At 38.1% G+C, this 23825-nt stretch overlaps 1 protein-coding gene across 7 annotated transcripts in view; it reads right to left on the reverse strand.

Moving 5' to 3' along the window:
- CTNND2 (catenin delta 2) overlaps nucleotides 1-23825 on the reverse strand; it is a 680681-nt gene that overhangs the window by 458964 nt on the left and 197892 nt on the right. The gene's annotated exons all lie outside the window — the stretch shown is intronic.

The raw sequence follows: 23825 nt of genomic DNA on the forward strand, positions 1-23825 counted from the left end.
ATCTTGTATGATGTATACAAATGTCAGGCAAAGTTCAACATCTGTGACGCTGAAGCTTTGTAATAGTCAAACATTATGATGGGTTTTCTATCAAACTAAAAAGAGTTCAAGAACCAAAGGGGTACTTTGAATCCACAGAACAAGCACACACACTGTTGTGTGTCATACCCAGTCTTACACAGTGTCACTTCTTCAGCCTCCGAGTCACTTTTAACAAGTAGAATGCTTTTTAAGTCCGACTTTCTGTCACAAGGCAAAGAAGAAACATATCCTTTTATCTGAAAATTCATCTCTGACCAGGAATAAAGACTTACTGGTCACAACAAGTTATTTTTCTTCTTTCTGAATATAAAAATACTCAACTGGTCTGGTAACGTGAGGCTGCTACCTGTTCCCCAAAAGATCTTGAAGTTATGCTTTTCACTAAAAAGCATGATGTGATACAGAGGATGAGAGCAAATGTTATACTTTGTATGGAAAACAAAGATTTGGGTTTTCAAGCAGACCAGAATATAAACAGGTCAGGTGCTAGTAACCAAAATAAAAACGTAACAGAAATCCATACAAGGAGTGAAGAATATTGACAAACACACTTTTCACTAGAAAAGACATTTTGCATCAATTTTTTAATTAAGAAAATCAATCAGAAGTCAAGATATACTGAAAGCAGCATCAGGAAGCGGCAGAAGTTAAGCTCAACAGAGAGAAGCTGTGCAATCAATTCGACCTTTTGTCAAGACACTGTACCAGCTCTGCAGAAATGGGATATTAAGCAAATAGCCATAAAACAGGTTGAATTATTTAGCAAGGGTGGGACTTCTAAATCATCCTAGGCTACGACCTACCTGTGTCAGCGAATCCAGCAGCACTGGAAAAAACAGTCTCCCAGGATGCAGCCGTGGTTTGATGGGAGGGCAAAAATAAGGAGAAGCCCTTCAGGAAACCCAAAGTCTGTGTTTCATTCAATTAGCAAGCAGATGTAACTAAAATTTTATAGCAAAAATAAAAGTGTAAGGGAGTAAAAAAAAAAAAAAAAGCTGTTTCAGGCTTCTCTTTTTGATAGTTTCAAAACTCCACTTCTTGAAAATAGCTGTATGCTGCTGATTTATTTTTTTTCATGTATATTTAAAATGGACATTAGGAAATCACTGGGCATAGACATAACGTTAATAACTTCTCTTTTTTCATGCAAAATTTCCTTGATAGCTTGGCATATAGTTAATCACTTTCTTAAACTGAGTGCACCCCAACACAGTGGACCTAATTTTTCAATCTGTCAGCCAGAATTTGTCATTAGCAAACTTTACAAAACAGATTAGATTTTTTTCTCAGGCTTGTGACTTGGCAATGGGCTGAAGAAAATGTGTATTTCCATCAAGATTAATAAGTAATTATTAGTTGAGATTAACCTGTTATATAGATTTAATGGATTTCTGTATTGGCTGGGGAAGTTCTCAGAATAAATTGACAAATGATTACCACAAATGAACACAAGGTAACCTGATTGGAAGGAGTCATGGAGGATGATGGAGAAAAGGAGAACAGATAAAAAGCAGGGAGTGAATCTCATGTTCAGAAAGATATCTGAGGCATTGATACTAACAGAAAAGAGAGAGGCACTCGTTAATGGCTGCACCCACCATTCCTTTTGGGGTGACAGGCACATTAACCTTCACTTGTTACAGCAATAATACCAGGTGCAAAATAAATCTATTTCAGAGAATTCTTTGAGACAATCATGACTGCTTGGCTACTGGATTTTAGTTTAGGCTTTTAATCAGATAAAGGCAGAGGTGGTGGTTTGTTTTTTTTTCCTCCAAACAGCACACAGTGAACCTGTTTCGTAAGTTTTATTAAGAATATAATGGTTTTGTAGAACAAGAAGATATGGAAGTATGATCATATGCTTTCAGGGCAAATATTTAAGGCCTCAAATTCCATTTGTAGAACATTTTTTGAAAAATATTTACTGCAAAAAACCAAGGAACACTGTTATGCACTCCTGAGAGAAAGCAACTTGGACAGTGATTAACAGACCAATTAAGTGACTTAAACTTCTGCTAACATGCCCTACTCAATCATGCATTCACTCTAATAACTTACCGATGCCACATTTAGATAACATCCTTTCCACACTGTGTCTTCACTCTGCAGCTCCATCTTTTTCCTCATCTCTCCTCAATCTCTCTCTTTATGTTTTCCTTCCCTTTCACTTTTCTTACCTCCCATTCTTTAGGCTAAGTCCAGTTCCCTGAAGAAACAACAAAAAAATCCCAGCAATCCTCTGCAAGCACATTATTCTCTCTACTGGCATGTTGTTTCTCTGCCTGTCCCTCATGCAAACCCAACAAGATTTGGGGGAGAAAAACCACCTACTGACTTTCCTCTACATACTATAGGAGACATCGTTGCTAGTTGCTAATGCTGTAGTAAGCACAAATGGCAGCAGTATATTTTTTTAAAAAAATCCAACTTGCTTTCTAATTGCCTCTTTACATTTCAAAATACGGAACAGGGCAGTTAGCACCCCAAAAAAACCCATGCCCCCAAAGCACCAAACAACTCAATTCAGACTGGTAGCCAGACCTCCCATTTCCCACTCAACAGCAACAGGCTGTAGTGCCAGACCTTCATGGCCCACCAGCAACTCCTACCTGCACCCTTGCCCATGGGCTCAGCAGCTCTAATTTCAGCTCTGTCTGGGGCACCAGTGCTGGCCCCAGCAATGGTCAGGGAGCAGCAAGCCCAGGGCTGCACTAGGAGGAGGGAGAGGGTGCCCACTGCATGGGCAGGGCAGTGTCCTCCCCAAGCAGGGTGCAGCCCTACAGCAATCTCTTTCATTTTTGAAAGGTGACAATACATATCCCTGCCTACATTATCCTTCACCCCACCTTTACCTGCCCCGTCAGCCATGAGTAACTCTGATCTAGTGGATAATTATTTCTCTGTGCACAGAGTGCTCCACCACACTATTTTCTTCTCCCTCTTCACAAATTTCCAGAGATTTTGATCATTGCCTTTTCCCATGGAGAGATGCAAATTTATTGTCTCTTTTCTTTTTTTGGCAACACATTTTGCAAGAGTTTCTGCTTGTGCCCTGACCCATGCTGAGCTGTCTGTCAGCCTTTACACCTTGCCTGTGAGTGCTAAATTCAAAATCTGTTACCAAGCTTTCTGAGTAGCAGCGCTCACGTGACATGTTTATAGCTACCAGTAAACCAAGCTGATATACTGTGTAGAAAACATGAGTGGAAACCATCTAATGATAACAAAGAGACTGTTCAGTCTAAGAACTTACTTTGATATTTAAGACCACATTATCTCTATCAGCCGGAGGACGCGAAGTTACATTATGTTGACCCACATAAGAGCTCAAACTCACCTACACTCAAAATATCTGCTGGGAGTGTTCAAGGAAAGGTAGCAATGCATTTCCCAGGGTGTCTTACTAGACTAAGAAAGCTAACCCTCCTAATGAGAATCTTTTCTGGCTGTATACATTTATCAAAAGAATGGCTAAAATCTTCCCTAACTCATGCCTCTTGAAGCATCTTTAAAATACCTGGAAACAGCCATACCTCAGGGAAGACCGTCTCTTTCACTTGGCCTCCAGGGGAAAAGGGTTGGCTTTTGGGTGTGTTCATAAAACAGTCCATAGGGCATCATTACTATAAATGAAGTGGCCTCCAAGCTTTGCTAGTGGCAGCAGAATTTCTCTCAACTAGGAAGTTACAGACACTACAGCTGAGGGTATGACAGAGAACAGGAGCTCACTGCATGAAGAAAAACAATTATATCTTCCTAAAACAATCCCAAGACATATTCTGCAGGAATTAGATGCCTGCTGCACATTTTTTAAAAAACAACCAAACCCCAAAATAAAACAACAACAACTACAACAGAAAACCCACATAAACTGGTACATGCCATTTTTATTCCACTTATGGACCAGGCTGCATTCCCTGTGACCTAGGGAGAGCAATTCTGCTCTCACTCACATGCGGACATATCCCATATATGTCAGCTGTTTTGGAGAAGAAAAGAGGAACTGATTCTGACAGACCCACACGTTTTAGCATGCAACCTGGCCTTATTTTAACAATAAAAATCAATGCAAATAAACTTTTAAACTCAGAATAAATGATAATGGAAAGAAGTTACACTTGCACATTTTGAAAGGTCTGAAACAGGTAAATGTTTATGCAATGCTGGTATGCATGCATAGCTGCCATATGCATTCTTAGAGCAGAAAGGGTTGCACCCACTTAAATTACCTTTTCCACACTTGAAATCTTTATGCACTAGGTAGGTAAAGATTAATCCATCTTAGAACTTCCAGAATATTATAGCACTTATAGCTGTATGTAGTACAGCTTTCTAGAAGGTAATATATGACAACCACCTCAAAATACCATGTTCTTCGAGACTGCATTAATACAGCAAGATGTACCAAAAGAATCATCAAAAAGTTGTGGGTTTTTAATGGAAAGATTTTTCTCATACTGTGTAAAACAAGCAGACTTCTCAAGCATCTGGAATTTCAAGCAGATGTAAATAAGTGATAATCACAACTGATAATGATGTCCATGTTTCTGCTCCTTCATGTTACCGAAGACAACGAGAGAATGAGGAATAGTTCAGTTAAAAGTCTTTTGCCAGATGTTTAGCAGTAAGTAGTGGAATAAAGTCAGTCTGGCGATTAATTCACGCTACTTCATAAGCCTAAAACATATTACTTAGCCTGTGGGAACATAATTGAAAGCAGTAAGGAGAGCATAGAGCCCAGCAAGGCTATTTCCCCAGCTCCCATAGCCTGTGGAATATTTGCTGTCAGCATTGCTGCAAGAAACCACAAGCAAGGGGTGTTGGAGGTGTGCTTGTTGCCTTGCTCATGGCTAGTCTTTCACTGAGCAGGATGACAACTTGGAAACACCGTCTTAGGTGTCAGCTATATTCCTTAAACCATTCATCAATTCAGAAGCATCATCCTTTTTTGGGGTTCATCATGAGCTCTTAAACATTTTGGGAACCTGAAATCAAAGACTGTGGAACATCATGGAAAAAAACATGAATGAGTAAATCTCGGTCAATGATAAGGGGCAATGACTTTTCTAGGATTTTTGTCTCCTGATGACAGCTGGCAGTATGAACTGAAGGGGCAGGTAAAGAGGTAGGCAGTGTTTAGTACCGAGCACAAGGCCAGCTGCAGAAAGTCCTTGCTTCCTTTGGTTTTCCTGGCTCTCCACGAGAGCAATTTTTCATATTCTGCCTTTTCCAGTTTCTTTCCCCTGTCCCTCACCACTTTTGCTGTTTCTATTAGTGTGTGTCTCTAATTATTTTCCTGCACGCTAAAGTTAAGGGCAACTATGCTTTCCCTTCTCTTAAATGTAAAATAGTATAAAGTTCCTATGGAAGACTGGAGAGCTATCATGAAGTATTTCTTCTTTTTAATTAAGATAAATACTTCACAAACCAATTAAATTTTATGGCACCTAAAAATGCCAGGTAATTTTCCAATTCAAGATTTTGCATAAAACAACCATACTACTGAGTGCCTAATTAAGGAAAAATTGCTATGGCAATGGCAAAGAATTTTTATTTATGGCCCATACATTTTGTCATCTGCCGCTATATCACTGGAGATAGAAGCCTCAAATACCTTCAGAATTTCTTTTGCAATATGGTTTGATTCAGCTAAGTCAAACACCCAAGAGAACAAAAGCTCATAGAAAATAATGTGTGCCATATGTGTCACATTTTTCTCAATGTGAAGATATTTTTAATTCGATGAACTTACTATGATTAAACGCATAAAGTACATGCTAGCCATACCGAGCAATTAAGTGTCAGTAAGGAGCTCTGTTTAAAAGTTAACAGTATTACATGGCCTTGTAATATATATGCACTTATATATTTAGAGAAAATGTATCTGACTATAAATCAAAATACAATGATTCTTTTCTGGAAAAATACACTTTAGAAATGGGAATAAGTTCATAAGACCATTTCCATATATAAAAAAAACCAATACTTTTTTTGTTGAGAACTGAAACAGGCAGGAGTCATACTTCTGAGCTAAAGGAAATCCTGGATTATAAAAATTGTATATTATATGAAGATAAAAGTAACAATAATAAGAACCGTGTATCATCTTGGAGCATAATTAAGAAGAATACATGGAATGCACACAAGATATTTTAAAGTACAAGACTGAACAATGTCACTTCTTTTCAATTCTACCATTATTTTATATTTTTTTAACTAAGTATGTGAAAAAACCAGACACAGTATACAGTACTTTATGTAAGATAGTTGCAATATGACAGAAGTTAGGACTAAACTGTTGTGTAGAACATAGGGGGAAATCACTTTTTGCTACTCTGTTATTCAAAATAATTCTTTAATCTCCAAACACAAAACCCCCATGGTGCCAACAGCCACTATAGGTACTCAAAGGTTAACCTATAGTTTCAACGTTTCAGGGCTCCAGTTGATATTACTAGTGCTGGTCACATCTATCTGTACAGTTCAACAGTTAGGTATCATGGCTAGAATGAGTTACACTTTCCCTTACAGTTACATTAAAAGTTAAAACTTTCATTCTTTCAATGAGAAGGAATTTGGAATGAAATTGTAAAAGGCCAGTTAAGAAAAATAAAGCAAATAATACCATTAAAGTAGCAGACTATTGTCGCGACGGAGGGAAGACACAGTCACTCAATATGAGTGATCAGCAGACTTCGTTTATTGTACCTTACAGTCACCTTTTATGCCTTGTTATAATTAGCTCATACATATTACAAAAGTTAAGCTCATTATTGGTTAGTTGCCTAAATACCAAGCCCGCCCCTAGTTTCTCTTCTGTAGTTATCTGTTCCCACCTGCAACATTCTTTTCCCACCGAAATCTTCCTGTTACTGTGTAACAAGAACAGCCAAAGACAGTGTATTTTTGCTTTACTTCAGATAAGCTGAGAACGATGTGCATTTTTGTCCAGCCAGCTGGACTATGTCTATGTGAACTTTTTCAGCTAGCCAGTTATCCACAGACTATGTTTTCAAATGGATAAACTCGATCAAAATAATTATGGCACAGCACACATTTTCAAAATGGCTGAGATACAAAGAATAGTACTATGAGAGTATGGCACATGCCACGTCAGGCTGTGTCTGTTCAAAGAAAGACCATTTAATTTTTTAAAGAAAGTTACATGGCTTTAGCACTGTAATAGCCTTATGTATTGTATGTTCTGCATCAGCACTCAACCAAAATGGCACTGCCTTGCATTGAATTTTAAACTTATTTTATGGAAGGTTTTTAAAGCCACCAAACCAGAAAATCTGATGTTTGATAAAGGAACAAAGCTTTCCTAGAGCATTAAACCCACCGATGGTAGGTATTTGAGACAGTCTTGGAAAGAAGTATGGCAAAAAATAAAAACCACTTATGTATCTGTCTCTTGCATAGAAAACTTCATTGCTTGAAGTCCAATCACATGAAATAAATAGTAAGAAAGGAAAAGTTTATCTGTATGATGAAAACAGTATTCAAGCCAACATCAAAAGATAAATACTCTGAAGGCAATATTTCCTGAAAAAATGAAGCTTTCCTTTCTTTCACCCTTCCTTTCTCATGGCCTGACCTCAACAACCTTGTTGTTGTTGAGAGTGCTTTCTCACTCTCTCAAAAACAAACACTAAAATACAGCTTCTCCGTATTTACAGGATCAGATGAACACTTGGAAAAACTACAGCAGACATGCAATTTTGAAAATTTGCAACACACAAATTGAAATATTGGTACCCCCATCTTATCCTCTTTTTTATTTCAGAGGCTCTTTCAACCTCTGGTGTGCAACCTATACACACGAATGTTAGTCTGAGAAGGTGAGCTCCAGGTATGAGGGCTTTGGCACATGGCCATTCACCACGCTACAGGTTTTGCACAATGTTTGCTGTTCAAGTTATGAATGAAAGTAAAGACTGAGGTCACAGTAAAGGACAAAGGTAACTGCAACAATCTTAAGAAGTTCTGTGAATTATTCTCACAAGCACATACTTCTAAATTCTTATGATTTCCACATAGTAAAAATCATTTTCATAAGAAAGAGTGAAGCCATGATAATTCCTATGCTGAATGAGGGCCTCTGGCCTCTGTCGGGGGAATAGACAGACATAATTGTGTTATTATTATTTCATTATTACTTCTTGCATCATTCACTTAGCACTGCACTACACAGGGGTTAGCGATACTAACATCTGCAATTGAAAAACAACTTCAGTCCTACCTTTTGAAAGAATGATAGCAGAAAGATTACTTTCAGGATAAATATGTAACTTCAGACCAAGCAGATCTTTTCATTTTTATGAGGGCTTCCATCAGTGATGTGCAATATTTTTCAGTCTTTACATTTTTTCATCCATTAATTTTTGTACTGTCATACTGTGCTTATTATTTCAGAACTCAACATTTAAAGATAAATTTTAAAATGAAAATGGTTACAGTTATCTTGCAAAGTTTTGTTTATTTCACACATCATATTGCCTTAATACTACTTTTTTCCACATTACCTGAGACGTAACTGGGAAACTTGTGTAATATGAGATCTCCATCTATGCACTAACCTCCAGAGCCCTGCTGTAGTCTCAGTCTGACTTCTCTTTACATTGAATGTAATGCCATGTTATGTTGACTTATGAAGATGAATAATGCGGCAGGGCAGACTCCTTTCTGCAGTTTCTACTGACAGTTTTTTTCTTGGTTATTGTATTTGGAGTTGAAGATGGAAAGTAACATAACATTATTAATGATGCTGATGCTTCCAATTGGCATTGCAAGCTTTACGACTGGGGATACTGAGCCAATTTGGACAAAAAGATTGACAGCAAAAATATAGCAATGCATATAGTAATCACAGACACCAAGGGCCATGCTGCCTCAAAGGCTGGTGCTGCTTCCCAGCATGTCCGAGAGCATTTCGTTGCACAGAGTGGGGCAAGAAAGCCATAAAGAAACATTATGGCACTAGCACTAACCCTGATGTAACACAGTACCCCTTTATTTTCCCCCAGAAAGGTTTTGCTACTGTACCAGGAGAACCAGGATACAGCTGGGGGAAAGGAAGAGCATCTGGGACAATGTTACAGCCCTGTATCTTCTGTAGCTGCATACATAGGAGTTGAGAGCCTTGAGATGTTATGTTCGCTGCTGGCAGCAGATATTCTCTCCAGAACTGTCAAAAGACCAAGAGGCTAGAAAGACAAAAAATTAGCCAAAGGCCATCTAGGCCAAATGTCTCCTGGATCCAGCCCCCGATTTCTACATTCAGCTGAAGTCAGATCAAAGATTTAGATTATTTCCAATAGGTATTAATAAAATACTGTAACACTACAAAAATATTCAGAAAATTGTTGAGTATTGCTTCTCTTCAAGCACAAATATCCTGGATTCTAAAGCCATTACTTTTCCTGCACAGCTCCTGTAGTATTTATTCTTGGTGCCATCTATAGATAGTCTTTACTGTAAAAAAGTTAGTCCAGCAAGACAGTGAAAGGCATTATGATCACAGATATTTTTTTTCTAATACAGACACTGTTGGGCTCTTATTAAGCAGAATTAAAATTGCAGTTGTTATTAAGTTACACCCAAGTATGATTTACCTAAACTCAAGACTTCAACTCGTCTTATTTCTTTTCATTTTTATAATTCACTCAAATAGTCATTGAACATTGTTATAATTAAAACTGTAATCTGAGCAGAAAGTCAAGACACAAGACCCAATCTAAAATAGCTATAAAATTTGAAAAACAGTTTCTTCAGTCAGCATACTGTAAAGATGCAGTATTTTGTACAGGCATGGTTAGGCTGATACGAAGGAATAGATACTTTGAAGTTGTACCAAGAAGAACAGGAAAACAAAACCTTCTAATCCCCGCTTCCAAAACTCCTACACAGAAAAAAAATCCTCTTCTTCAGGAAAATGAAGAGAAAAGAAATGCGTTATTAATAGGCCATGAAGAAAGGAGCACAGTAAAACAACTTTAATATATGCAATATTATGTATTGTGTCTCTTGCACACATGTACCATCACGATAACTTAGCTGCTTTATAATGGGGGAGAGACAAGAAAGTTGTTATTGAAGTCTAAATGAAAAACCTCTATTTGCCATAATATTTGCCATTAGAAAAAAAAAGAATGGATTCATGTGCATGTGGGGTATACCAGATTTCAATTTGTTTTATGAAATCAAAAAGCATTACATGTAGAACTAATACCAATTCCATGACATTTCCCCATATTCAGTTCTAGATCATGCTTGCGTTTGGCTCTCAGCTGAGCCAGAGTATTTCCCAAACAATTCTTTTTAGTTTTAAGTTTTAGAAATTACTTGTTTTAAATTATTACTTAGAAGAAACAGTGCAAAGTGCTTTAGCTATGGTATATAGGGCCTACATGAGAAGGAAGAGCTCTTCAGTTGATAGTTCATCTAGGTTCAGCTGAAGAAAAGCAAAACAAATTCAGAAATAAAAACCATGCCTTTAACAATACAGGAAATAATACACTAGAATAACTTCCCAGCATTGTACTGGATTATGCATCAATTCCTAATTTCAGATCGACTGTCTTTCAAAAATTATGCAATAAATCAGCCGCTGCTTTTGAGAAAAACACTAGGATTGTTGGCTGAAATCTTATGTCTTACAAAATGCATAATGGATTATCAGAATGGCCCCCTTTATCCTTACAATCTACTAAAACAAAATCTGAATGGGTAACAGCAGAAACATCAAATGAAGGCAGACGTTTATAATCATAAATACAAGTGGGTAGGAGGACTAAGCAGACAGAAAAGCTTTTTTTACCTCACTTTACACCTTTAGAAGAAGGGGTATCACCCTTAGGATGTCAGTATACTCAATTATGGTATGTGTTCTGAAAGGCACTGATGTAAATAGTAAGGTTTTCATGGAAATGTGTTATCAATTGCATTCAGCCACAAATCATTTAAGATGTGATAGAACTAGAAAGAGAAAGCAAACACGAAAAAAAAAATTGTGTGTGTGGATGTTAACGTTAATACAAAAAGAAAAACTTAACTGATGCGTTCTTTCATATCATAGCCAACAACAAATACCTTTAACGTCTCTTTATTAGAATTGTAACATCTTTGCCAAAGACAGGCAAAGGTGTAAGACATTTTGTTTCCAAATACGGTATAGTGTACACAGTGAATTCTTACAGTTTATATGGTGAACTGTACGACAAGCCTCTACCAACATTTTCATGGCTTCATCAATCCCTGTCAGGTAACGTCCTCTGGCATCCTTCCTATTTACCATCTTTTCCCTGTTTTATATGTACCCCGGAGTCCAGATTATTTAATTAGCCAATAAACACTAGCAGGGAAAGGTTTGCCTATTGCTCCTTTTGACTGTTCAATTGCATGTTATAAACTGATTACTTGTTGCCCAGTGATGCAAACTGATTACCTGATTTAAAGCCCTTAATTAAATAGCCACTCATTAAACCCACAGTTAAATAGAACATGTGATATTTCGTAATTAAAACAAATTGTTGGACAGAATATCTTTTAATTCAATAGATTTATATGATCGCTTAACAGTATATTAAGGGTGAATACAAAAGCAGCACTGTGACTGAGGAGAAAAAGGGATATACCGTATGCTCGAATGGGAAGTAAATATGTAACAACCAATAGCAAGCTGTTATTTATAACAGCTATTAGCATTTTATATCACTTTTAAACTACCTCACTGTTAACTCACTCACTAGGCCCAGTTTCTAATACCTGTATGTGTATGGTGTGTTTCCCATGAGGTGACTTCTGCTCTCTAAATAGAGTATTTGTCTGGGGCTGCCACCTACTATAATTAGAATAAACCAATCCAGATTCTCCTTGTCACAATATAAACAAACACAAAATCATTCCAATTCAACATTGAAGTATTTGATTTTTTTTCCCTTCCTTGATAAACCAGTTTCCTTCCTAGTGTTTTTCCAACATCACCATTTGCTTTTTTAGCTCCAGCGCTGCTTCCTTTCTTTCTCCTCCTGACTAGCAGCACAGATCTTTCCAGTTCCATCCTTGTCACTCAGCCACTGTGATTCTCCATCCTGAACTACTCCATTCCCTTATCCCTAGCTATCTGATGCCAGTCAGGTCATGCTGCTTTTTCAGACAGGCAGCTAGCTCTTTTTATGTCCTCCCAGGACAGTACATGGACCAGTGGGACTAGACTTAAGAGGAGAGACGGAAGGGAGGTGATTTTTCTCACAGCAGGGTAAAAGGTAAGATAAAAACAGCTTACGCAACTCAATACAACAGGAAAAATACCACTATGAAATATCTGGTTACCTTTGCCCAGGATAAATATTAAAAACAACAGCCTCTTTTCAAGGGGAAGAAAAAAGTTATCTTTAAATCACAAGTTTTTTGCTGGTTTATTCTTCAATAGCCCCTTTGCTGCCCTGTTGTACATAGGTAGATTTTAACCCTCTTACAGAATAAATGTGGATCAGGAGTAAGAATTCTGCCAGTTTTCACAGCTGAAGACAGAAAGAAAAAGAAGAGGAAGAAAGTATAACACCTTTCCTCTTCACACTTAAAATCCTCATATTGTAGAGAATAATGACCCAAGAAATTGAAGTATGTTTCAGGTGAATATTTTTTTTTGAGGGCCAAGACCAAAAAAATAAATCTGAATGCAGTATGCCCAACATGTCTTCTGTATAATACAGAGTACTTGTGGTTTTTTAAATTAAAAGCAGACAAATAATTTCCTGGTTGGAAGCTTCTGAATAATGGCACTTTCCTTTATTTTTGAGCTCCTCTGACTTTTTTTTCTTCTGTCAGTTAAAAATAACTTGATAAAAATAACTGTATAAAGAATAACTTCATAAAATGCTTATAGCTTAATCCTCTAATGAGAATTAGCACAGAGTACCAATTTTATTAAAGTGCATTTAAAAATCTTACCTACTTGCTGCTAAAAACTGAGTTATCTTAAAGTCAAGTAAGTGTCAAATTAAATCTCACTTTTATCTTTCAACAGAAGGCTCATGAAGATCTGAAGAGCTGTAAGATTAAGGCAGCATAACTAATAACTAATACAAAAGAAAAATCACATTTGATTTTATTTTCAGGGTATAGTGCTCTATGCACACCATGGAACTGGACTCACATCTTGACCAAAAGTTTTAAGCTCCATTAGCACAGCTGCCTATGCCAGGGCTACAGCCATGACCATGAAAATACAGATCTGAGTAAAGCCACAACCCTATTTGTTATGTGACAGCACCGATGAAATGTTTTTCGCCACTTCTGTAAAAATGAAGGCAATTCACGGACAAACAGTCATGCAGAAAGAGCCCCAGTCAAGAACCCAGTATTTTAAAATAATATTACTAGAATATACTACGCATAATCCATCTTCGCTACTGATAACTACCATTAAGTTGCAGGCATAGTACAACTCCAAACTTAATCAGTCATCATGAAACCTAGTCTTTTCTCACTGTTAACTACAAACATCAGCTGAAAGCCTTTTATTTACAATCTTCCCAAGCAACCTTTCAGCCCCGCTGTTTTACTGATCAAGGAGATACAAATCTGCAGCAATGAGAAATTTGGCTGCCTAGGTATCAGATCTGATGTGAAGTGAGGAGGTTTGTACTCATTTCAGGGGTCCATGTATCTGTTTCTAAGCCATAGTACTTATTTCCACACAAGAAGTGTTCTGAGAATATCCCAGTTTTGCTGGTAATGGCATATATTATTTAATACTCCTGAAATTGTGGCCTGTGATAAATTTAAAAACAACAAAAAAGTCCATTTCTCAAATTAATTTATTCTTGTGTAAGTGCTATGGTAAAAAATGAGTATTTTCCATTAGATAAAAATATAGTCCAGCAGCAATCACTACAGTTCTTGTAACTCCCTCCCCTTTTTTCCCCCAGGAAAAACTGCATGAAGAACCAAGCCAAATGGTAAATGCCGTAGTTGCCAGACCAGACCTGCCCTGACTGACTCCCTGTTCCTTCACTGTACTCCCCACTTTGATCACCCTATGGTTTTTTCCTTTATACCATCATCTTTCTCCCTCTCAGTGCGTCTCTCCATCCAACTACTTCCCCACGCAAATATAATAGGATCATGGAACTTACACAACGCTACTACTATTACTCGTTTGGTGCACCCTTCACGCTATATACGCTTTAACTGAGTGGCCAACAAACGGTTCAGGATGGGATGGGAACTCTTGACTACCTTCTGTCTGCCCAGTACCTAGCATGACAATGTCCATCCTCGATTGCCTGATCAATGTAATGAAGTTTAAGATTACAATTCATGTGGGGTTAAATGATCTCTGTTACGGTAATATCTGAGTATCTAACCATTTTTTATGTATTTCTTCTTACATACCCCATTAAGTAGGGAAGTGTGGAGAACTGGGAAACAGAGAAATTAAGTGCCATAAAGCAGTAACAAAACAAAACAAAATAATCACATAAGCATCTAGTAGCTACTGCCTTGTCAATTGTGTCTCAGCACCAAAATCCATGAGAATCACTGCCTCTTCTCTCAGGATGAAATTCAACCTCTGTATCACCACTATCCTTTTAAGTGCTCCCATTGGTCTCGCTTTTGATGCCATAGCATCTAAAACTCTAAATACAGTATAGTGTATCAGTAACCACTCTGCCTCCAGCTATTTCAATAACTGTCACAACAAATATGGAGAGCAGCTGAATTGACCTACATAACTACTCACTCATACAGTTACTTTATTTTCACAGCATTGCCACAATGGGTTAGCTTGCTGTATTTTAAATCTTTATTTTGTTGAAATAATGACAATCTTTGCATTGTATTTTCATGCATATGCATGTGAAAAAAACCCAGCCTTTGTTATCACAAACGTTTTTAAAAATCTACAGTGCTTTCAGTTTCTGTTCTCCTGAGAGTCTGAAATATGAGTTGCTATTCACATCTGAGGTATCCCTCTCACTGGGTGCAAGTGAAAAATTGCTAATATTTGAGTGCATTAATAAAGATAATTATATTATTTATTAAGAGTATATAGTAACCAACTAAAAGTTACTTAAGTTACCATAAATTTGCCATCATAAAAGAATGATCAGAGTATTTTCATAATATATTAAGAAAAAAATGCCTACAGCATGAAAAAATATCACAAACATCTTTAATGATAACATTGATCTGTTTTCTTCTAGGGACCTGATTTTGAGAGACATACAAGGCTGAAAGTCCAAGACTACAGGCTGGAGCGGGGTTTCTTGTTAAGGTACAAAATGAAATGGTATTATTTCAGTACCAGAAATATTCAACAAAAAACTGTCCAATCTATTTTTAGAAAACAGCATGTATTAAACCCCTGGATTTTGCTTTCCAGAATCTGACCTTTCAAAATCCAAAACGGACTAAAAATGACAGCAATAGAGATTATGAGATACTTCTTTCAGAGATGATAAACCAGATTTGTGATTAAGTTTCAGTTACATTCTACCTAAATTACAATGTAGTATATTTATATGACTAATTCATGAACACCAGTAGAATTTTTTTGTGGTCCAAAAAATTTGAGTTCCTGTAATGGGAACTGATAACATACTTTGTTGCTTAAGAAGGAGCGCCACCATCTTCCCTGCTAGATGAACTTGCAAGAGAAAGCAGCTGAGAAACACAGCAGAACTGAAGAATGACTTAAAAACTAACCCCCACTCCCCCATCTGCACATACAGATCCTCAGAAAATGCTTCCTTTGCACATAAAAAAATAAAATAAATAAATGCTGTTCAAAGCTCTTAAATAAAATAACTCTATCAGAAATTGTTTGGGTCCTTTTCTTTGCCCCCATTCACCAAACCATAGGAAACAAGTTGTTTTAGATGTACTGCTGAACCCTACTAATCCATCCTTTGCAAAAAGTATTTGCTTTTGTATGGTAAGCAAAATGTGTAAATTTGTGTCCTAGAATAGCTAAGCCTCTGGCCTCGTAGGGTGACAGTGGGTCATGAAGGGGTGAAAAACTTGTCTTCACCAAGCGGACCTGCATTTTGACAGTCTGCTGACCATCACCTAAGCTTGTTATATTATTTCAGGATTTCTTACATAACACAGCATAAAAGATGAGCAATCAGCAAGAACTGACTGGAGCAATTTAGCAAACTATTTAAATAACAGACTTTTTAAACGCTCCCAATAAAATTTATCAATCCTGTGTGACTTCATAGCAAAAGCTACAGAACTATAACAGAGACATTGATATTGAAAGTAACAGGACATACTAGGAGTGGGTAACTGTCCAAGCCAGCACATCCTAGCATGGCTGCAAAGGATGACAACACCAATTAAAGGGATCACTCTGTGCACTCTATTAGATAATTATCCAGATAAGGTCAAGGCTCACATTCTCCTCAAGTGCTTTGATAATGGTTTATTACAGCAGCCCATTTCAAGTTACATTAGGCTGACAGCTGGTATATGGAATACATTTCAGCACAGCTGCAAGGAAACAATCGGGAGGTTAATGGGGAGCCCAGCAGTCAGAAAGGCAGGCTTCTCCTCTCCCCGCTTCCTCCGCAAGGGCTCAGAAAGCAGCACATCAGGCTGCGCTTTCTGTGCCACCCCAACAGGATATGCACCCCAGTGTGCATTACTTCTGTGGTCACAGGAGACCTGGGCATTGAACTGACAGCTTCTGCATCCATGGGGTTTCTGCTGATGGACTTTGAAGATGAAATGTCTCTTGCGGCTTTAGAGTCCACCCCTGGGATTCTTGTTATTTGCACAAGCCCTGCACAGATATCACAGTCAAGCCCTACATATTAAAGCTATTTAATAATTTTAATGAAGTCCTCTTTTCATCTATACTTTATTTATAAACCTGACTCTTCTGAAGCATATTGTAATAATTAAAAACTACTAAAACATTGTTGTTATATATATAATTTTAAAATTAACCAATGCATATATGCACTTGTAAAGCCCTAGCTAAAATACAGAACTTAATAAAAGAATGTACTACTTTCTTCCACTGATTTCAATGAACGTTGAATTATACAGAACTTAATAAAAGAATGTACTACTTTCTTCAACTGATTTCAATGAACTTTGAATTATGCCTGCTGGCACTCTGCCCTTCAAACACCTGCTGTAGCTGCAGACTCTTATTTATTTGATATTAAGAGTTTATTTATGGACGAAGTCTTCAGAGAAGGCACATTATGACTTCCCTATATAATTAAAGCCCTTCTTAATTTTTTGTAATATTCTGAGAAGCCAAGATAACCAAAGTTAGCTTCTTAAATCCACACTTTAAGCAGCTGTTTAAGTGAACTCATTTAGAACAAAGAAAACGAAACCAAAAAACTGTGCACATTTCCTCTTGACTTCAGTGACAGCTGCTAAATACTCAGAACAGAAAATCAAGTCGCACATTCAGCTGCCTTACTTTGATTTAATTCATCATACCGTGGTTCAGAAATCATGGTCAGATAAGATTTTAAATCAAAATTTCAAATTTAAGCTTCATAGGTTTTTCACCTCCCAGGATTCCACTTCTTAGATTAGAAAATGAATTTGGCTTTCTGACATCAGTGAGATTGCCTCAAATAAAAAAACAGATTGTGCTCTCTTGTGTCTTAGGTTTAACACTGGCCTATTAACTCTACTCTTTGAAACCCTTTCTAAATGTCAACTAATTAATCCTTACAACACAGTGGGAAGTAAATACTACGTTTTACAACTCAGAGAAGCAACAGCCACACCTGCAAAAAGAAGTCTTTAACAGCAGGCATGAAAGCTCAGAAGTTCTGTCCTCAATCCACATCAGTAGATCTGGGCATCCTACTGCACTGTGCACACTGGCCCTGTAGGCTGTCCTGCTCAATCGTTTATCAAGAGCAGAAAGTAAGTGGTGGCAGTGCACATGCATCAACAGTCTTGCTGTTACTGCATAATCTTTTGATTACACCACTCTGTCAAGTGACTAAAATAGCTATCTTGAGACAGCACGCTATCTTGCAGCACACTTTTTGAGGTCTCATAGTAATTCCCTTTGTAACAAGAAAATTACTCTCTACCTCCAGCGAAAGGACACTACCAGAAAAGGTGCGCCAATGAAAGAGCTGGTTTCAAATAGTTTCATCAGTCAGCCTTTTCCTCCTGTTGAGAATTTGTGACAGATCATGACTGTTTGTTAGTTCACAGTATGCTTTATGATTTTGCTCGTGTGCTTAGAATGTCAGCTGCCTAAATTGTGCTGATTGTAAAATGAGTAAACATTTCATGGGGTCCAAGAAGCTAAGATGCCTGGATACACCAGACAGAGGCCCTAACCATGCATGGCACGCATCTTCACAGAATTGCAAAATGGCTGAGATTGGGAGGAACATCTGGAGGCCATCAGGTCCTCCCCCCCTGCTCAAGCAGGGCCACTTACAGCAGGTTGCCCAGGAACTGTGTCCAGACAGCTTCTGAGTATCTCCAAGCATGAATACTCCACAACCTCTCTGGACAACCTGTGCCAGTGCTTGGTCACCCACACAGTGAAGAAGTGTTTCCTAATGTTCAAGAGGAACCTCCTGTGTTTCAGTTTGTGCCCATTGCCTCTGGTCCTGTCACTGGGCACCACTGAAAAGAGCCCGACTCCCTCTTCTCTGCATCCTCCTTTCAGGTATCAGTATACATTGGTGAGATTCCCCCAAGCGATCTCTTCTTGAGGTTGAACAGTCCCAGGTTTCCCAGCCTCTAGTCTTATGAGAGATGTTCCAGCTCCTTAATTGCCTTGGTGGCCCTCCTCTGGACTCCCTCCAGTATGTCCATGTCTGCCTTGTAGTAGGGAGCCCAGAACTGGACCCAGTGCTCCGGATGTGGTCTCACCAGTGCTGAGGGGAACGATCACCTCCCTTGACTTGCTGGCAACATTTAGCCTAATGCAGCCCATGACCTCAATCAACTTAGTCCACCAGAACTTCCAGATCCTTTATTTGGCATGATACGAGTGCATTTGGAGAAGTGTCAGTGATATACCACACCAAAATTCAGTCCAGCCTGTCATGATGATGGATGTTTAGAAAAATACGTGAAAAGCTCTCCGCAAACAAAAATGCATTCAGCACTTGTTGGGGTTTATCTGTATTGATGAGACATTTCAATGGCTTAAATCTTTCTTAACAACTTTTTTCCCCGAAACTGCCTATCTGTAGAAGGTATTTTCCAGTATTATTTTTTTCAGACAAGTGAAATTTGAGTTTGTGAGTATAGAAAGCATTACTAAGATACTTAAGTCTAGCAAAGACATAGTATGTGTTCATCCTTTGTCACGCAGTATTTCAGCAAGTATCAGTACACAAAAGTAGAGTTTAAAGTATACACATTTAGAGTGAAAGCAGCATGGTGAGAGTTTGACAAATGCATATGTATCAAGCAGCAACATTTTTTTCTTGAAGCTTAAGACACCTTGCCCATAGCAGGTCTGGGGTTTTTTTATTACTTTCTCCCTTTATATTTGCGAGTTTTAAGCAATAATTCACTACATAGTTTAACAACAGTTTGATACTTAATTAGAAAGCAAGAATACAAAGCTAAGTCCTTCAAGTGTTGAGTAATAAACCCAGCAGCTGTACCAATGAGGCAACATTTTGAAGATCTGACTGTACCAAAAGAGCAAAGTACGCTATCTATGAATAAACTTTTTGAAAATATTTAGACAACTTCCGTCTGGGATTTTATATATTAAATATTTTATTCTTACAATGGTGAAAGAGTGTGAAAGCAAGTGTTTAGTGTTTAGAATAATCCAAACCAAAAACTTTTGAAGTACCTTTTAGACCAAAGGACTTCTGCTCTTCAGGGTCTCCCATCTCCCTCCTCACTCTTCTCACAATGTCAAGCACGACACACTGATATTACAGGGATTCTCCTTATAAATCATGCCTGCCCTCCCACCACATATGCACAAGACGAAACGCCTGTAAGTACAACTGCTCCCTACTCCAACCAAGACCCTTTAATACAAATGGTGTACAGCAAGCCAGCTTGCCTTTCAGACTTACATCTTACTCTATGTCTCACTCATATCTTACTTTATTTCTACAGAGATTTTTTACAAAGATACTGTTATTCAGCTTCCTTACACTTCTTTCGGGGAAAAATAGTACAAAATATATTTTTTCTCATACTTAATTAGCTTAATGGAACAGACCTTTATCCTTATAGGAATTCAACATATTCCAAAGTGTTGGAAATGATCCAAATTTTGATCTGTAAAACGTTAACAGTAATGATCAACACTACACATATAAAACATCTAGTGAGAAACAAAGCCTAAGTTTGTATTACGCAGTAATGATAGGGTTGAAAATCCTGTTAAAAACCACTGGTATTTCACTGTTAAAGTAAAAATTAATGAAAAAATATATTAGCCAGTATACTTAAAACAGCATGATTATTCTCACTCCAAATCTTCTGCAAAAGTTAGACTCATCAGGACACAGTCACATAATGACATACGATGAAAATGTGAAAAAAAGCAATTAAACAAATGAAAGAATGAAACTGGATTAGGCTAGGACATGAGTAAATATTAGCTTACTTGCTTTGGATAGACAAAATGTAACTTGAAGACACTGTTGCTCAGAAATACAGAAAGGTAATATGATTTCTCTTATTTTTCTCCTGGTAAGGACCAATTGTTTATTTGCTTGTATTTTAGAAGACAGAATTACAGGCATCCAATGTTAAGTGGACAGAAGATGAGAGCGAAGTTGTTTATAATTACTAACAGAACAAATCTATTTCATATTGAAATAAATTATCTAACATTACAGAAAACATTATGTTCAATACTGTTGCTGATTATTATATCCTCATACTATGTAGTTATGTTGGCAACATTAAGGTTTACATTTCCCATCTTCTTTCTACTCATTGGCTGAAATAGTTGCTATTGTAGCACACAATAAACCTGCCTTTGTCTTGGGATGGTCTTAGGTACAAAAAAATCCCTATTTACATCACGAAAAAAGGTCACTGTGTATCCCACTTCCGTGGCATACTGCAGGAGAAATAAAATCTGGTTATAAAGCTAGACTGTAAGACTGATTTTTAGACAGGAGTCGAAAGAGAGAAGGTCAACTTAACAGATACCAGTTCCTATCTATAGCAACTAATCTGGCTGCTAAAAGCGAGCAAAAAAACAAACAAAAAAATCACTAAATGTTGGAACTGACTGTCCTCCCATCAGATTATTCTATCAAAGTGAAGACCTCATCATCTTAGATGGAAATTGGAGGAATGCATCAGCAAGAAGTACCAGAGACTACTCTTACAAGAATTTTGATCCTACCTCAGAAAGGAGTGAAATCCATTGAAGTCAATTAAATTTTTCATTCAAAACAGTCAAACATACAGGAAATTAGTTACCTAAAAAAAAAAGTAGCTACAAAAATATTGTGAATTGGTTTTGCCATACTAAATTATAAAAAGTATATCCTATTTATCAGGTACATTTTAATTCAAGGAAAAAATTTGCATCCAAGTAGATGGCCCTAGGTTAAAATGTTCCAACAAATATTTTTTCATCTATAGAGTTGCCTACAGTTCAAACGTGCTGTAAGGGTTAACACTGTTATCAGTACCTATGGCATTTCCTCATTGTAAGTGCACAAAATAGTGAATATTGGTTGAAGTGGTAATAATTACAAATTTGAATGAACTTTTAAAGTGGTTCCATTGCATAGAGTGTTGAAATGTTACAGCAACTAGAACTTTTTTTCCACCAGATTCATTCAGGAAAAATTCCAAGCAATGCTGAAGTAGCTCTTGGGAAATAATTACTAAAATAGTAAATGGAGTTCATAATCAACACAGATGCTAACTTAATGAAGTACAGTTTCCTCCTGAATAGATGGTATGTCATGTCACCCTAGCTAACCTACAGGTCACTTGAAATCCTTGAAATCCTATCTTGAGAAACTGAAAGAAACTGCTACAGGAATGCTGGCTTAAGATCACATTCCTGTTGGAAATGCTTTGATTTGGAGAAGCTGCAGCTACTCATCTCTGCAATTTATCCTCAGAACAATGAAGGACCTGGAGGTAAGAGGAATGAAAGGGAGGAAGAGTTCTAGTCATGATAGTATCATGATAGCTATGACAGAAATAACTTCAATAACTAGTTTCATCAATTTAAAAAAAAAAACTCAAATGTTCTAAACAATTTGGGCCTATTCTGTAGGCTAAAGCTGTAGGCAGATCACATTTGCCATCTATGAGAAAAACTGGAACTTTTGGATCCATTTTGTGGTTTATTTAAAATCTATTTTGTTACAAATCAACAGATTGCCGTATTGTTTAAAATCTGTAGTGGAATTTTTTTGTTACCATCCAAATACAGCTTGGATGCTGCCTTTCAGCATACTGCAGAGAGTTTTGAAATTCTTAACATACCCAAAAAAGGGGAGCCCAAAGTGCCAAGGCAAAAAAACCCACATTTGAAAGCTAGGTTGCAGTAACTGATTCAACAGAACTGGGAGGGCTGGGGGGTGTCAACCAGGCTGAAAGTTCATCCTTCTCCAGTTAAGAAGGGTCCTGACAGGCAAACCCAGGTTGCGTTAGAAATCTGCTCCAGTGCCAGCCCTTCTCTATCTCGGCTACATGCCACCATCTATGTCCCCAGCTGCTGCAGCTAGACATGCATTAGTGGGGCAGTTACATTCAATATGTTGTTAGCGCATTTAATGTTTCAGCAACTCACAGGTCTAAAGCAAGCCTACTGCTTCTCTCTGGGGTTGTGCTCACCCTTTTGATGTTCCTCTGTCTCCTAAGGTTAACAGTTTCAGTCTTCTTCCAGCTGAGTGGAGGGAGAGACACACAAGTTATGAGCATCCTGAGGTACTTGCTGAGAGCAGTACAATGTTCACAGTGGGGGTCTCTTCTTCCCAAGTCTTGGGGTTCTGCTTGGGGCTGTTACAAATCTCCTTGCCACATCCTGCCTCCTTCTCCCTGCTTCCCAGGCAAAGTTTGGGAACCACACGCTACCCTGTCCCAGCCCTGTTATACTGGAGGGGCTGTTTGTCCCACAGTTCACTAGGTAGGGGTGCCAGCCCCTGCCCTGGGCGCTCCCAGAGCAAAGCCAACGTGGAGAGGCCACAGGCACGTGGCCACCAGACGACTGCTGCCACAGCTAAAACAAGCTCCCACCAAGGCCGCACCGGCATGTCCTGAGCCCCTGCACCATCAGGTCAGCACTGTGGCCTTCTGCTAATGCCAAAATCATAGTTACTGGATTACAGGGTGGGAGGAATGATGGTGAATTCAGCTCCTGCAGAGTCTGCTTTTGGCCTATTTAGCCAAAACAAAACTTTAAAGCGTGTGCAATATAGGATCAGTCAAAGGCAGGAAAATAATCAGTCTGATTAGTGTTTTTAATTTTAAGAGAATGGCTGGCAGAAAGGGAAAGACTGCTCCCACAACACCTTGGCTGTTGCACCAAGTTCTCAATATAGACAAGGATACAACAGCTGATTACAAACAGACTATTTTTTGAGGAGAAGCCCAACAGACTGCCTAGGAAGACCGCCTGATGGGGCTTGCAGAATCCAGAGCTAAGTGCAGATAACAGGGTGCACAATGGGTTGGGTTTTTTCTGGCCAGAAGCATAGGACTACAAAGGCACATTTCTGCATTGGCAGCTCTTCCAGTGGCAGCTCTGCCAACACCCCTTCTCAGTGGAGTCAACAAGAGGTGCTTAGATGGAGACTGCAGCTGCTACGGGG

Source organism: Falco cherrug, chromosome 3 (assembly GCF_023634085.1).
Source record: "Falco cherrug isolate bFalChe1 chromosome 3, bFalChe1.pri, whole genome shotgun sequence".
Taxonomy (NCBI): domain Eukaryota; kingdom Metazoa; phylum Chordata; class Aves; order Falconiformes; family Falconidae; genus Falco; species Falco cherrug.